Source organism: Arvicanthis niloticus, chromosome 18 (assembly GCF_011762505.2).
Source record: "Arvicanthis niloticus isolate mArvNil1 chromosome 18, mArvNil1.pat.X, whole genome shotgun sequence".
Classification (NCBI taxonomy): Eukaryota; Metazoa; Chordata; class Mammalia; order Rodentia; family Muridae; genus Arvicanthis; species Arvicanthis niloticus.
This window is the reverse complement of record NC_047675.1, coordinates 15,519,104-15,536,107: the sequence shown is the minus strand read 5'-3', so window position 1 is coordinate 15,536,107 and position 17,004 is coordinate 15,519,104. Positions and strand designations below refer to the sequence as shown.

The 17,004-nt window shown below is 44.8% G+C and overlaps 1 long non-coding RNA gene across 2 annotated transcripts in view; it reads left to right on the top strand.

The window, feature by feature from the left end:
- The first annotated feature begins 4,009 nt into the window (after positions 1-4,009).
- The window catches only part of LOC143434937 (uncharacterized), a 28,740-nt gene continuing 15,745 nt past the window's right edge, over positions 4,010-17,004 (top strand). Inside the window, exons 1-2 of one of the 2 annotated variants that reach the window (XR_013104814.1) lie at positions 4,010-5,790; positions 6,553-6,645. This is a non-coding gene — a long non-coding RNA (uncharacterized LOC143434937). Of the gene's footprint in view, positions 6,646-17,004 lie in introns of both variants that reach the window. The other variant, XR_013104813.1, reaches the window with a different exon arrangement.

The window sequence follows — 17,004 nt, the reverse complement described above, 5'->3', positions numbered from 1 at the left end:
AACTCTTTCTCTCTCTTAAATTGCTTCGGTGATGGGTATTTTATGATAGCAGCAGGAAACAAAACTAAGACACGAACTCTCTCAAGAATTTAGAAATCCTCTCTAAGAGCGACCTTACTCTCTTCTGAGCACAGCTGCACCAGCGACCCAGTGACCTCTTCCACAAGGCCCCACTTTTAGGCACTACCACCCTAGGGGCACACAAGCTCTTGGGGTATGCACTCAGATCATAAGCAAACTCTTCCTCCCCCCCCCCCCATCTCCTTCCCTCAAATCCCTGGCAACCACTGCCTCTTAGCCCTGCTAAGAAAGGCGATGCTCGGATAGGAAAAAATTGAAGGCGCCATCGGTCTTCTTGTGTCTTCACAAAGTCATCTTACTTTGTTTCTACAGGCTTGGCTAACATTTCTCCAGAGAAATGTTAAAAATTCAAACTGTTTCTAGTGAAATTTAAAATTATGATGGAACTTCTAAGAGTGGATCCTTAAAAATCTTTTTAATTTTAAAATTCATCCCCGGAGATTCCTACTGTGAGAATTTAATAGATCAGCTGTCTTAGAAGTTGAGGTAATTGAGATGCAACAGTAAAAAGTTAAAAATCATCGACCTGGCCTTCCTGGAGGCCTTGGGAACGTGTGCGTATTTAACCGGAAAGTGCCGCGTTGATTGTCTTCAAGGGGCCTCTCTCCACACAGTGACAGCAGACTGAGTAACTTCTGACTGGCACAAAGCCTGAAAAACGCTGAAACCCATTACTGGTGTTAAAGGAGCAAGAAATAAAGTAGGAGGAGTCTGGGACAGGGTTTCTCTGTGCAGCCCTGGCTGTCCTGGAACTAGCTCTGTAGACCAGGCTGACCTCAAACTCAGAGATCCGTCTGCTTCTGCCTGTTGAGTGCTGGGATTAAAGGCGTGCACGACCACCAGCATTATTTTAGCTCCATGACTAACGTTACAAAGTATAATATTGAAGTAGACTATTTAACTAATGTTAAAGTATAGTAACAAGCTACACATTAGAATGTATAATGCGATTTTGCCCAGTGGATGTCAGACTATCTTTATAATGAAGATAGCGAACACACAGTTGCCTCCCCAGCTTTCTTGGGTCTCTGTGATTCAGCCTGCTTTTTACCTGTCTTCAGCAACAATTAATCTGCCCTCTCTACTACTTTAGTTTGCATTCTGCACAGTTACATATAATTTTGTAAAAAGCATATGAAGTGAATTATGCAGAAAATACTTTTAGGGTTACTCATTTGTCTTTCAGTGTAATTCTTTTGAGATCCATCCGTACTGCTGGATCAGTAAATTCTTTTCCCTTTTGGTATTATTATTTATTTGCAGTGCCAGGGATCACACTTGCACAGAGGCAAGTGCTCTGCCACTGAGCTGTCTCGGTCCTAGGCCATCTCCCTGGATCATGTGTTGAATCTTTCTCTCTCTCTTTCCTTCTTGCTCTCTCACTCTCTCTTGCTCTCTCTCGCTCTCGCTCTCTCTCCCCCCTTCACATAATATTTTTATTGATCCTCTGGGACTCACATCACGCACCCCATCACAGTCACTCCCCAGTCTTTCTATGTCCAATCCCCACCTTTATAACCGCCTCCATCCAAAAAAAAAAAAAAAAAAGTAAAAAAAAAAAATAGAAATTAGATACTCACCAGAGCACTGTCAAACTCTCAGTGGCCTGCACCTTAAATAGAACTGAATCCTTGCCATCCTGCGACCCTGGAAGCCATCAGTTGTGGAGAGCTGCTCTCCAGCATCCCCATCATACTTTTTAAGTGTTCTCTTCAGTGGCTTCCTGTCTAAGCTGTTACTTTTTTTTTTGTAGGGGTGGGGGTTGGGAGTAGGGGTTGTCAGAGAAGCCTTCCATGTCTCTCCCTTTCATCTGTGCATCTGCAGCCATCCATAGCACAGCAAAGTTAGCCTCCTTGCTCTTCACAGTCTGAGGCAGCCCAGATAATGGGCCTCCATGTGGTTTCTGTCAGCATTACAGACCATGGACATCCGCATGGCCTTCAGTGGTAACACGGGCCACAGACATCAACACAGACCCCTGGCTATGGAACACCAACCTAGATAAGGCCATCACATTGCAGCATGGGCTTGGACATGGCCACGGCGAAAGGTGGCAGCACAGGCCACCCATGTTAGCATTCTGTCTAAACTCCACTCCCACAGTTACCTGGCAACAGCCAGGTATGCTCCTCCCCACAGTTACCTGGCAACAGCCAGGTAGACCTGACCCACTATAAAAGGGGCTACTTGCCCCCTCCTCCATTTCTCCATCTCTTACTCTCTTGCCTCTTGCGCCTCGCTTCTCCCTTTCCCTCACCCCTACCCCTCTCTCCACGTGGCCATGGCTGGTCTCTACTTCTCTACTCTCTCTCTCTCTCTGCCTCTACTACTCTCTTAACTCCCCTTCCCATGCCCTGAATAAACTCTATTCTATACTATAGTTGTGTGGCTGACTCCTCAGGGGGAAGGGATGCCTTGGCATGGGCTCACTGAGACACCCCCTTCCCCCATACCTCACTACACACCCACAGAACATATTCTCTCTTTCTTTTTTATAAACACATCAGCCCACATCAGTGTGGCCCTCAGCAGCTTCGCGGCCATGCATTCAGTGGTAACATGGGCCTTGGGCATTACCATGGCCTCAGGCCACAGCACAGACCAGGGGTTACTACATGGCCTTCGATAGTAACATGGGCAACAAACATTAACACAGACCTTGGCTTCGGTAGGACCATGGACCCAGCGGCAGCATGGACCCAGACATCATTGTGGTGTCAGGTGGTAGCCCCGATTACTCACATCAGTATGGCCCCTGGTGGCAGCAGGGCCTATGGACATCAACATGGCTTCAGGCTGTATCACAGACTACAGACATCTGCGTGGCTCTTGGTGGTAACATGGGACACGGACACAGTTGTCCATCCCGGCTGCTAATGTTGAAACTCTTTAAATCCCCAATGACAATATGTTTGAGACAGAGCATAAGGCTGAATGGTATCAGAGGTGCATGCCCTGATACAGCTGGGTTAGTTGGCTGCCTTATATAAGAAGAAAGATTTCTAGAAGGCAGTTGTCTCTAAGCTAAGGAGAGACCTGCAGTGGACTGTTCTGACCACAGGCCTCCACCAGAACCCTGGGAAATGAAATTCTGGAGACAAGAGCATTACCCAGATGCTTGGAGGCCAGCTAATATAGAGTACAGAGAGCATCAGAAGCATCCAGAACTGACTCTAGAGCTACTCTCTCACCTCCCCACATGTGTGCTGGCACAGATGTATTTGTTTTCGTGCATCTCTCTCACACACAAACATTGACCTTTTCAAAATTGTTTAAAGGAGTCAGGCTTTTAGAGTCTGACCCACAGGGAACTGAATCCAGGCTTTATAACTGTGTGAAGGTCTGTGACACGAGCCTCAGTTTCCTTGTCTTGTTTTAGCAGTGTGTGGGGAAGCTGATATTTCCAGCTTGTATGGTGGCTACAAGGATTCGATACAATGTGTCAAAACATCTTTGTTTATTGAAACATCTGGGATGATTTATTTATTAAAATACATTTATTTTATTTATTTACTTATTTATTTTTGGTCAAACAGTGTCAAACACTTTTACAAACTAATTGACTCAGAGGAACTGAGGTCTTAATGGTTATTGCCAGTTACACTGCATTGCCAGGTCAGGCTGACCATGCAATGTTTAATAGTGTCCAGGATGTGGTTTGATCATTGGCACTGTAGTGGGGACATGACATGTACGTGTAGGTACTCCCATTGAGGCAGTTCCTATCAAGAGTGTTCCATTAGGCAACCTGTTCAGGATAGTCTCTGGTCTGGTTAGTGGCTACTCAGTCTGTTTTTCAGGAGCACACCCTTTCTCCACTAGATCTGATTTCAGGCTTCTGGGATCATGGTTTGTGAATACCGCCTGAGTTTCTCAGCAGTGTTTGACCATGGGTGGCAACGATGCTCTTTTTGGCTTGCAGAATACTTTGTCCGGCTGGCTGAAGTGTGCTAAGAGCGTGGAACCGTCCCTCCAATGCAGAAGTAAGGAGTTATTTTTGATAGTTGTGCAAATCTGCTCGACTGATATCAGTGGAGTTTGAAAAGTTCCCTCAGCACATGGGGAGGTAGACGATCTGGAGCTACAGGGAAATGGGAACGGTGGGTATTGGTAGGCAAAGAATTTGTTTTGCCAGGTAGGGGTGTCTTAAGGCTTTTCCTGCTCTGCCCTGTTGTGGGTTGTCCTCATGCCCGTTTGTATTCTGATGTTAATTCTGCTCCCTCAAAAGAGGTTGCTCCCCCCCCAAGGGGCAGTAGTCTATCACGTCCATCACAGCGTGTCCATCCTCACGCTCATCCATCACATACTCAGGTGAGCTCATGGGAACCTCCCCATTTAAACTGGTCACTAAAGGCAGTGGAGGGGAAAGTGGGAGTGGATCTTTTACAGATGGAAAGGAGAGAGAAAAGGGGGAGAGGAGAAGAAGAGGACTGAAGAAGAGGAGAAGGAAGCCACGATGGACCAAAACCTCATAGCCAGGTATTGCTGGGGAATAAGTTAGTATAGTGTCAGATCTGTCCAATCTGGGCACATAGCTTATACTTATAATAACACGGGTTGTGTGTTTTTTATATGGGCTTATTGGGGTTGGCAATTCCAGCAACACTGCCTGGCCGCTGGGTTTCCAATCCCCTGCAGTGCTGCTCCTTAGAGCCGGCTGGCTTTCTTGGCATCATTTGGTTTAGTTGCTAGGAAGCCGAAGAAGGCAAATGCAACTTCCTTTTGACTTGCTCACATTGAACCATCTGCTTATTCCTTTTCGTGGCCTTCAAACTTGGCTAGGAGCATTGAGAAGAGGCTCGAGCGGAGCATCTGTGCTCATCCTTTTTGGAGACGGAGGGCTTTCTGCTACCTCTTTAACCCTCTCAGTCCAAATTTGTAACATCTTGTCAAAGCCCTTGTTTCTGCCAGCTAGCAACTTGCACCAAGCATTTTCTCTAAGGTTTGGCTTTTCTTTTCGCCTTAGATTCAATCTATATTAATCGCGCATCTCTTAAATGAGGCAGATGGTGGCTGTGTGTGTCAAAGTGTATTTGGAGTGTGAATGTAATAGTAGCTTTAGTGGAGGGTGGTTTACACTGGAGTCGATGCACACAAACCAGGAGCGTCAAGAAGTAGCTGCCAGCTACGGTGCAAATGGCAGCAAATCCTTGGAAATCTGATGCTGCTGGGTGGAGTAGCCATCAAATAGAAGCCTAAAACAGAGCCAGTGGTTCCTGATTTTATAATGGATCATTGCAGAATCTTCTAGCGTTGCATGTTGATGTGTATATTTGCTCACTTGGGCAGCTCAGACTTAAGCTGAAGTCTCTTCCGTGGGTTAGTTGTAGTGATCTGCCCTGTGTCAGAGCTACATATTCTGTTGCCAACTTTGCAGAAGCAGTTGAACAAACACACCAAGCAAAAAAATAGAAGCAGGTATTAAGGAATAAAGTAGAGCTTCTGACAAAGAGATTTCCTGAAGAAGAAGAAGAAGAAGAAGAAAAAAAAAGCCATTGTTTGAGTTTTGAGATCCAGTTTTACTGAAGACTTAATCACCTTTGAGTGTACCAGAACGGTGGAAACTAATGTACAAACGATGGGAAATAATTTCTTCTTGAGTGTAATTTCTCTTTGTTGTTTTTTAAGCGGTAAGCCATCTAAATCTTTTTTGCCAACTTCTCATTCTCCCCAAGAGGGCTACTTAGAGGAGTGTGAAGACAAGCTAAGGTAAGGTTTTATTGTTGTGGCTCAATTTGCTAAAAGCTTTAGTAGTAATGCAAATGCATTCTCACTGTGCGGATCTAGGTGTTTGCTGAAATTGGTGCTATTAATATTTGCTTTGGGGAAGTCCCTTGGGACAAGTTGATCACATTAACCACTCTCCCTTAACTTTTACCTTTCCATAGTCATTTGGACTCTTAACTGAAGTACACCCATGGCCAGAAGGGCCTCCGCCTCCAGGTCTTTGTCTGTGGTGTTTCTCAGCATCTCTGGGGAACCTCCTTAGTCTCTCACTTCTCCAGCAGGCCTGTGGCTCTCTTCTATACAGGCCTTCCTGCTACTGTCTAATTACTGTTATATACTCAGAAAAGGCGATTTCACTGTGAGACAAATCAGTACTTCAGAGCCAGATATAACTATCAGTTGTTTTTAAAAGGGGGCTAGAGAGATGGCTCAGCCAGCAGTTAAGAACACTGGCACTCTTCCAGAGGGAACCCAGGTTTGATTCCTAGTATCTACACGATGGCTCACCACTGTCTCTAACTCTGGTTCCAACTCTCTTCTGGCCTTTGTGGGCATCACACATGCACATGGTAAACAGACATACATGAAGGCAAAACACCTGTACATATAAGAAAAATTGTTTTGTTTCGTTTAACCTGAGGAACGGGTAGACATATAAAAACGTAAAATATTTAAGTGAAAATTTTTATTTAGACAGTCCCAGGTTTTGAGTTTGTTTGTTTAGAGCAGGGTTTCTTTTCATAGTTCTAGCTGTCCTGAAAATCACTATGTAGATCAGACGGACCTCAAACTCAGAGAGATCCACCTACCTCTGCCTTCCAAGGGCTGGAATCAAAGGTACGTATCTACCATGCCTGGCCTTAAACAACATTTTTCTTTATTTCCTAGGTTGGCCTTGAAGTCTTAGGCTCGGGTGTTCCTCCTGTCTGAGCCTTGCAGTTAGGGCAGCGTGCCATGACCTCTTGTTTTCTTCAGTGGCTTTTGTGACTCATATGGTTATTGTTCTGAAACATGCACGACTCGGTCTCAGGACTGCTTAGCAGCACAACGCCTCTGAGCAGGTGACCCAGCGTGGTGTTCTGAGCTGCTCGCCTTGGAGCTTTCTATGTAGTTTTGATAAGAGCAGTCTTCCATAAATTGTATTTGAATGGATTTTTATGTGTATGAACCTTGACAAGGCCTCCCTTCTGCCCACATTAAAGATGGGTTTCATGACACTAAATTAATAATTCAAAATTGAAAACTGCTTTCTCAACTGCAGAAGTGCTTGGACATATAGAATTCCAGCATGGCTGTTAATAGGGGTGAGTTTCTCTCAGGTAACGTTTCCTGAAAAAGAGACCTGGAATGCGTTCACTGTTGAGTAATCTAAGGGAGAGGTGTTCTGAAAACTGGTCTGAAAAGAGTCTAGAGGCAGATGTGGATAAGAATGGTCAGCTTCCCTTGAGAGGCTATTCTGCCTCAGGCACCGTTCTCTGGGCTTTGCCACTTCAGCTCTTGAAGTCCCCAGACAGTCTCTGTTAATAGTTTCCATTTTAGGAGGAAGGAATTTAGCTAGGTGTGTAGGTGCACACCTCTAACCCCCAGCCTTTGGGGGCATTGAAGGGAGGTCAGTTCAGGTCTTCCTTAGCTACGGAGCAAGTTAGAGGCTAGCGTGATTCTATCTCAAAGCAAACTGTAAAACAGCAGAACTGAAGTGAGGAATCTGGGACAGGATAGGCCGCCCAGATGTTCCAGCAATCCCAGGAGAATTTACTTTCCACTGTATTGTTACAAATTATATAGCACCAGGGGTGTAGCTCAGTGGTAGAGCACTTGACGGGTATATGTGGGGCCCTGGTTTTGACTACCTCCCTCCCCCAAGAAGAAGAAAGAAATGGAGGGAAGAAGGAAAAAGAGAGGAAGAAAAAAACAATACAGATTGAGAGAAAGTTAGCAAGAACGAATGTAGCTGAGGTTAGAGAAAGCTGGTAACGTTGGGAATGAATACTGGACTCAATGGCCCGTGACTGTCAAAGACAGCAAAGCTGCAGCTTCTTCTTGGGTGAGGGAGCACTGGGTGGAGTGCACGTTCTTTCAGGAAGTAGGGGGAGTCTGAGACTCAGGCAAACACTTCACATAGTTGTGTATAGTGTACGAGTAGATGAGAAGACCTTACCCCAAACCTAAAGGGAGAAACAGAGGGATGCTTGCTTGTTGGCAGCATCCTGAGCAGTCAGTCTGACAGAGTGTATCTTGGGCCACTTTGCCATGTGCCGCTATGTGCTCGAGGCTTCTTGTGGGAAAACAGCTAATTGCAGCCTGCTGAGACTTCGCTCCCTGGCAGGACATACTTTGTGGACAAAAACATTGCTATCTAGATACTGGAGGGCCACTGTAAAAGTGCCTAATTTAAGGTACATTGTGTTGAATTCTGATGTTCATTCTGCTTCCTCCTAGAGGCTGTCCCTTACAAGCAGTTCATCACGTACTCAGGGGATCTCATGTGAACCTCCCCCCCCCCCAAGTCTTAACTGGTCACTAAGGGCTAGAGCCTGTGATCGGGCAGTGGAGGAGAAAGGTGGGACTCGAGGTTGCAGAGTAGGGGCAGGTGGAGAGGAGAAGAGGAGGAGAGGGGAAGGAGAGAGGACTGAAGAGGAGGAGGAGGCCGTGATGGAGCAGAACCATGTGCTCAGGAGAAACCACAAGTAGCAAAAGGTCTTATAGCTGGGGAAGAAGTTAGTATAGTGTTAGATCTGCCCAATCTAGGCTTACAGCTTACAATGATAATAACTGGATTATGTGTTTTATTTTGTTTTTAATTATGTACTTATTAATTATATACACAGTATTCATGCCTACATGCCAGAAGAGGACATAAGACCTCGTTATAGAAGGTTGTGAGCCACCATGTAGTTTCTGGGAATTGAACTCAGGACCTCTGGAAGAGCAGTCAGTGCTCTTAACCTCTGAGCCATCACTCCAGCCCAAATTATGTTTTTTTATATGAGCTTATTGGGGTTGGAAATTTCAGCAACACGCAGTGCACCTAATTCCCCTTTTCCTCTGTTAAATCACAGCAAACAGGAACACTGTGGATGGCTCACAGATTACCTAGCATCTGTGCACTCTTTTGCACGCTTTTAACAAGGGGAAATAAGTTACTCACGGGAGCCGAGGAGTGCTGAGGAGTATGGGAGCAGAGCTCAGGGAGTTGGGTTTTGCCTGAGCCTGACAAAGACTCTTAAAATGTACCTAAGTGAGCATCTTTCTTCACAGATGAATATTGTTATAAAAATATTTCCTGTCCTTCTGACTCAGTGCTGTAAACATGAATCAATCTATTTGTCTTGTGATTTGTGTCTTATATAACAAGGATAGTGACTTCATTTAGCATTTTCTTTTATTGTAGCAGATGAGAGGAAATGAATGACAAGTGGCAGACACTCTTAGATTCATAGAATACTCAGAAATGAGAACAGATTCCTGGGTAGCGTTTCTAAGCATTCTGTGTTTTAGGTCTACAGCTTGCGCTGGGTGATCTGGTATTGGGTTTTTATGGTGTCGGGCACGTTCAGAGGGAAAACATCTGCACAATGTGAGAAAATACTTTTCCTACCACAGCAATACTGAAGAGGTATGGGGGAATGTGGTTGATGAGTCAAAAAGGAATGAAGATAACCATGCACACAGGGCTGTGCTTTGAGCTAGGTAGGAATTCTCTCACGACTGTTTGCAATCTCTGACTGTTGTTGAAGAACTGTGTCTTACTTTTGTAAGGCCACCCTGACTAGCCTCCATGAGGGAGATGAGCTAGCAGAGAAACCCCAGTGCACCCGTATTTCAGATCTTGCCAGTGGTGAGGCCGCCCAGAGGGAGGAGCTTGCCCAGAAGTTCTACCAAGCGCTTCAGAAAGCATGGGAAAGAAAGAAACCTGTGGATTCAGTGTTACTTCTCTGGACAAAAACCAGAGGTGACTGGATTTCTTTTTTAGCTTACCTAATGGGGTTGTGTCACATTACGATTTAAGTGTTCAGCCTTGAGTATATAACTCACCAGGGTCAGCATTTAGAGACATTGCTTTAATGTCACCGTCGGCTTAACTGGCTTCATTTCCAGAGTCCTGTCCCACTCAGATTTTCCTCCTTGCTCGGATTTCTCCCTTTTAGGCTGTGTCCATCTCATACATTGGCTTTTTCTATGCTGTTTAAACTCTTTTCTGTCCATATCTCAAATGCAGTGACTTCATGAGTGTGTCTAGCTGTGTCTGTGGCTTGAGTCTGTTTTTGTAGTGTTTTGACAGAGTCTGGCTGGTAGACAGCTGGTTGGATTGAAGGCTGTACACACGCTGCCTTCACTCATTAAGTAATACTCAGAGTATGGTGCAATGGACAGAATCCCACTGTAGGTACCAAGCTATGTGAAACATGACTGTATTAAGGCAATGTTGGCTGCTTCACATTTCTGTATTTTTTCTGAGACAAGGTCTGGCTATGTAGGTCCACTGGAACTTGCTATGTAGACCATGTTAACCTCCAGCTCAGAGGCCAGCCTGCCTCTGTTTCCCGTGGGGTAGGATTAGTTAGTTAGGGTCATGCATCACCACCACGACCTGTGCTTTACTCATTTATTTTCCGTTTTTCATGCCGCAATCTTGAGGCAACTCAGAATTTTTATTCACTATTCAAAAGCAAAACTATAGCTCCATCTCATTTGTAGGGCGTTTGTGTTGGACCTTGAGAGACAGTGTGCTAGAAGAAATGAGGTCAGTCGCAGCGTGGAGAGGGACATTCCTTTCACAGCTGACGATGGGATTTCTCTTTAATTGAAAGATGTCCAGACACGCCCTGCTTTAATTTGATCATGTAGTAATTTAAACAGATTTTGAACCTAGAGGCGGAAAAGACTCAGGGTGCATAGGAGGTTTTTAGCCTCCGTGTTTATCAGTTTTGCTACAAGACTCTGCTCTGGCCTGGTCACTTTGGCTAGATTTATCACGTGCACGCACACACATACACACACACACACACACACACACACACACACACACACACACACACACACGCTGTCACCACTTCTTAAGGAGGGAAGGTCTCAGTCTGTAGTCCAAGCCGGCAATTCTCCTGCCTCAGTCTCCTAAGTACTAGTCTCAGGTTTCAGCCACAGGTTAGATTAGCAAGCTTGGCTTTCCCTTTTTTTTCCCCCTTTTCTTTCTCTCTCTTCCTTTTGACATGGTCTCATATCGCTTGCTTACACGGCCCTCAGACTTGCAGTATAGGTGAAGATGACCTACACTGAAGATGAGGGTGAGTGTATGATCCTACCTCTACCTCCCAGGTGAGACTTCCGTGAGTTTACGTGGCACTGGAGATCAAAGCCAGGGCATCGAGCATCCCATCTGAGTTACATCCAGCCCTGAGAGTAGCTTTATTAGCATTTGTAGCAAGAACTGTATATCTGACCTAGATCATGCGTTTCATTTTGAACCGTGGCTGACTGCAGCTGCTTGTTGGACTAGCCTGATCCAGACACTGGCTATCTTCCTAGCTCCAGACTTGGGCAGCTGGCACCAACTGAGGGCAGTCTTGTAGCAAAGACCGAGACTGCATTTCTTCTCCTTTCCATCTGGAGTGGCTTTAGAAACCACTCTTCCTATGTTGCCTCGTTCCTGTCTGGTGTTCAGTGGCCTGGCAGTTAGCCATGGAGCAGAACACTGGAGCGGATGCAGCAAAGAATCACGTTAGCTACAGTGTGTCTGCCGGTGCTTGTGCCCTTAAGCGGGCAAGCTGTTTGCCCTGTTTGTCACTTTAATGTCAGGAAGGTTTATAGTGATGTTAGTGGCCGATTCATTGTTTTATACTGCAAAATACTTAATTTTCAGTTCATGTCATCTATTATGAATTATTTCTGTGACAACTTTGAACCATAGGCTATATGAGCTATTTCTTGTTCTGGAGTTTATTTTCCGAAATTATCCATACCTTACTAAATTGCCAAAAATGTTTTCCTGTTATCCTAATAATCTTTAGTTTTGTAAACACGCGTTTGATTGACTTGCTGCATGTAAAGTCAGTAACACTTCCTGTTGGTAAGAGGTGGTGTTTAATAAGATAACATATGCACCTAACAGCTAAGCGATTGGATGTGGTGCTGACGTTATAGTTCACCTCCAGCTTACTCTTACAAACCTGCTACTTGGAGATAGAAACAGGGGGACCAGAAATTTGAGGTTATCCTTGACTACACAGAGAGTTCTAAGCCAGCCTGTACTACATAAGATTGTCTGAGAGAGAAACAGATATCAAATGTACTAAGAGCTTGTCCCACCAGAAGCCGAATGTTCATATGAGAAACAGTGGATTAACATAGCTTGGAGATGAGTTAACGAGATGGTAGAGCAGAAGATCACGTATTTGAGCCTCTGGACTGAGGACTAGTAAGTGAATCACAAGGAGAAGGCAGAGGAAGAAGAGAAGGCAAAGGGGAGAGCTGACCATCCAGGAGTGGTGAGTTAGTTTGGCAAGAGAATGGTGTGTTCGAAGCTTAGTATGTCTAGAGCCCATTTAGATGGGTTAAAGTAATGCCTTTTGTTTGTTTGCTTTGTCTTTGGGTTTTTTTTTTGTTTTTTTTTGTTTTTTTTTGTAACCATATGTCTTGCTAGGTAGGACTGAGAATGCTAGTTACAGAGTTTAGGTTGCAGAGCAGGGCTTTTCAGGTTTTGAAGCAAGTACTAGGCTGAAATGATACCAACTCTGAAAGGCATGGGGAGGTTGACTGAGGATGGAGGCTGGGGAAGCAGGACATGACATCCCTTGGGGTTCTGATGCAAGGCTCATAATCAGTGGTGAATGCTGGTGACTCATCCTTTCCACAGGGAAGAGCCCTCCTAGTGGAAATGACACGGTGAGGGCTTCTCTTAGCCAACTGAGGTGAATGCTGTCCCCTTTTTGGGGTGGCTTTCTCACCTGTTCTTTAAAACAATCTTAAACTTTTTTTATGGTCTCTCAGTTGACACGACATCATTAAATAACATCATCCATTTTGAAAAAGGCTACTTGTTCAGTACATGACCCAGTATACCAAACAAGCTCACCCTCTGCTGTCTTTCTTATTCTGTTTTTTGAGACAGGGCTTCTCTGTGTAGCCCTGGCTGTCCTACAGAGCTTGATACAGAGATCCTCCTACCCCTGTTCCTGCCTCTCAAGTGTTGGGATTAAAGGTGTGTGCCACCAGGCCTAGTATGCTTTCTTTACTAAACTTTAAGCATAGTCAATCTTATAAAGGATTTTATAATTTCAGAAAAGATTATACTTCACTAACATGAATAGAACAAAAACATTGTCTTACTCCTTGCTTGCTTAAATGTGTAGTGGTGATGTTGATTTTTTTTCTGTTATTAAATTAAAAAGTAGCCTGTATTTTGTGTGTGTGTGTGTGTGTGTGTGTGTGTGTGTGTGTGTTTTAAGGGATTGTGCTACAATCATAGGCCACCGCTTGCAGGATCATGGTCTTGTATTGAAAATAATTCTCCTTGTCTCGAAATCGGACCTTGCTCACGCACTGCAGGATGTTGAAGATGATGGTCCCCCTTTGTAGTCTGATGGAGTAGTGTAATACGGAATGTTCCTCCTGCACTGTAATCATGCCTCATGAATCCATCAAAAGTAAGCATCAGTTCTAATAGTGTCTCTAGAGACAAACCCTGCTTTAAACAAGAGGTGCCTTTTCTTTGCACGCGGCATACTTTGAAAGTTCATATTTGTAGCCGGAGTAACTGCTTTTAGTTGAGGAAGAAAGGCTTGTAGATACCACAAAAGTACCTTTTCTATGTATCACTGAAAACAACTTTGCTATACCTGTGGAACAGTCACGCAGCCAGGTCCGGTGGCGCCCATATACGATTCCTGCATTTGAGGCAGAAGCAGAGGATGGGGTCACTTCAGCCCCGGAGTCTGGGCTATGTAGACCTGGTCTCAAATAAAAGAGAGCCTAAAACATCCCGTCACTGTGTTATAGAATGGGTTACCATCTGTAGAGTCTGGGGCCGTATTTTGGCGCTAGCTTCTGTCTTCTTAGCGGTTAAGTGTCGCAGACTGTTCCTTTTTAAAGTTCTCTTAAGCTTTGTGTTAACCAACTTTCCCTCACTGTGAAAACAGATGACCAGCTTAAGAAGAGGGGCGGGGCCGCAGGGTCTTACTTTTCCATTTGTTTTCATCTAGATGCAAGGTGCTAGGCCTGTGCTGAGCCCTCCCTCAGGTGCTGGTGTCAGACGAGTTACAAGCCGGATGCTAGTATCCTTCTCCAGATCCTGCTGCTTCTCTAACACAATGGCTGCAGACCATTGAGGTCACCACCCAAACTCTTTTTTTGTTTTGTTTTGTTTTTCTGAGACAGGGTTTCTCTGTGTAGCCCTGGCTGTCCTGGAACTCACTCTGTAGACCAGGCTGGCGTCAGACTCAGAAATCCGCCTGCTTCTGCCTCCCAAGTGCTGGGATTAAAGGCGTGAGCCACCACTGCCCAGCCTCTTTTTTTTTTTTTTTAAGTATGCGTTTTCTATGCTTTCTCATCCATTTCTTTGTTCTAGCATGGACGAGAATGCATTAAAAATAACCCTGCTTTCATGCTTGTTCTTGAGACAAGGGTCTCACTGTGTTAACTTTGTACACCAGGCTGGCCTTGAACTCCTAGATCCGAATGTCTCTGCCTCCCGAGTGCTGGGATTAAAGTCATGAGCTACCACACACACCCAATGAAAATGAGTCCCGCTTTGCTCCCTGAATGTACACGTGAGCCCTTCATCTTCCCCACTTATCGTCAGTCAGGTCTGCTGTTCCTGTTCTATCCTGACCCTGACCCTGGCCTCTGTAGTCAGAGGTTGAAAAGGGCTTTTTTTTTTTTTTTCCTCCTGGAGGCAAGAGGAATGCCTAACAGGAGCCTCCTTTGTTCCTTTGTTCTCTCTCTCTCTCTCTCTCTCTCTCTCTCTCTCTCTCTCTCTCTCTCTCTCTACTACACAGGTGAGTTCTCTGGTCTTTTTCTTTTTCCAGAAGCTCCTGTGCTATTCTATTCAGTCCAGATGCATCACATGTCTCCTGGCTCCCAGGCTCTGCATACGTGGCTTCACTTCTGTCCCGGTTAGCAGCAGTTGAGCATGCTTTTCCTGCGAACCCCTGGTCACCTCTCCCAGCAGTATCAGATGCTCATTGCTAAGTCAGAAGATCTTTCCGCAGAATGGAGCTATGGAACATGAGGAGCTAAAATTAGTTCATCCCCATAGCTTCTAGAGTTGGCAGAGATGTGCATACATGGGGTAATGTTCTAAATTCATCTGTCACAGTGGGTCTGGAGGGAGAAAAGTGATGAGCTCTTGTTTCTGTTGTCTTGGGGAGGCTGAGCATCTTTTACGAAGGCCCGGTGTATCTTTTGCCTGCCTGCCAGTTTTTGTTCAGCATCACACTCTTGAGTGTGAACTTATGGTTATGTTGTACTGAGTGGGTGAGAAGGCAAACACTACAGGCACATTACACATGAATCGTACAAATGTAAAAGAGCACTCTTTTATTAATTAAAAACCTCAGTCTCCTGGGAAAAGTTTAATTTGAGTCAGTTGTGAAAGGGACTAGTTATGTTTAGTTACTTAAGTGTTGACATCACGCACAATCGTTTAGGAAATCATCACAAAGTAAGTGGAATGTTTGTTCAGTGGTAATTTTTTTTTCTTTTTTTGTAAAAAAAGAATCACTATTACTTCAAAAAGCATTCAATCTGCTTTCAACATGTCGTGAAGCTGGAAGGTAATTTACTATTTTTATGATCAGAATAGTGTTAGGTTAATGTGGACATTATTTATCATTCATAAATGACCAGATTCAGATCATAAAATTTAAAAAGCACTGTTACCAAGTAGTGGCACACGCCTTTAATTCCAGCACTTGGGAGGCAGAGGCAGTCAGATCTCTGAGGGGTTTTTTTGTTTGTGTGGCTGGTTGGTTTTGGTTTTGGGTTTTCGAGACAGGGTTTCTCTGTGTAGCTCTGGCTGTCCTGGAACTCACTCTGTAGACCAGGCTGGCTTCGAACTCAGAAATCTGCCTGTCTCTGCCTCCCAAGTGCTCGGATTAAGGGCGTGCGCCACCACCACCCAGCCAGATCTCTGAGTTTGAGGCCAGCCTGGTCTACAGAGCAAGTTCCAGGACAGCCAGGGCTACACAGAGAAACCCAGTCTTGAAAAATCAAAAACCAAAAAAAGCCCCCAAAACAGACACACACACACAAAGCAAACACTGTTTTCTCTGATAAGCCGTGTCTGGTGAGTGAAAGCAGTCATGTCTGCTCTCCTGATCTTCACAGCAAGTTTGTTGCCTACTTTGCACACAGTATGCATTGAGAAGCTTCTGTGCCAAGACAGCTATTTAAAATATTCACACTGCAAAGCCTAAAGCTGAAAGACTAACATGTAATAACCTTAATAAGCAGAGTATAAGGCATAGTCAAACATGATCGTGCCCCTTACAGCTCTGAAGACCCCAGGGCTTGGAATTGGTTTGCACATGGTGATGCATGGCAGGCCAGGCATGGTAGGGACTCCATTTAAGAGTAAACTGTCATGAAATCATCTTCCCCAAACAGAACTAGAAGAGACTGGAAGACATCTATGTATTATTGTCTAGCCAGGAAGGCATGGAGAAGCTGATTTTGGATCTAGAATTTCTGAGTTTCTAGGGAAACTCAGAAAGCCCTTGTATGCTCTAAAATCCCACAGGGTCTTGCCAAACACTGTAAGACCACTGAGGATGTGGGTTACTCTGCACATGGCAGCACCAGCCTGTGTGCCAGCCTGTGGTGTACAAGGCTAGAAAGACGCTCTTTAAGGATATAGTGAAGACGAGCAGTTCTTTGCTCTCTGTAACCCCTCTCCCTCTCATGACTGCTGTTTCCAACTCATGCCCACCTCCTCTGCGAGTTCTCTTCCTCTTAGCACACAGCGTCCTGATGCTGGAGTCAAACGACATATCCACCCTTCAGCTTTGTTCCTGTCTTCTACACATATACACAAAGTAAATAATTAGAATTAATTTTATTGACACTTAGTCCATGTATCCCCACAGCTGTTGCTTGTTATAATTTATTTCCATCCTGTACCAGCATCTCACTTTTTGTACAGCACTTTTTATGGCACAATGGGAGATAAAGAATTACCCAGAAATGTATGGGCAGCCAGCC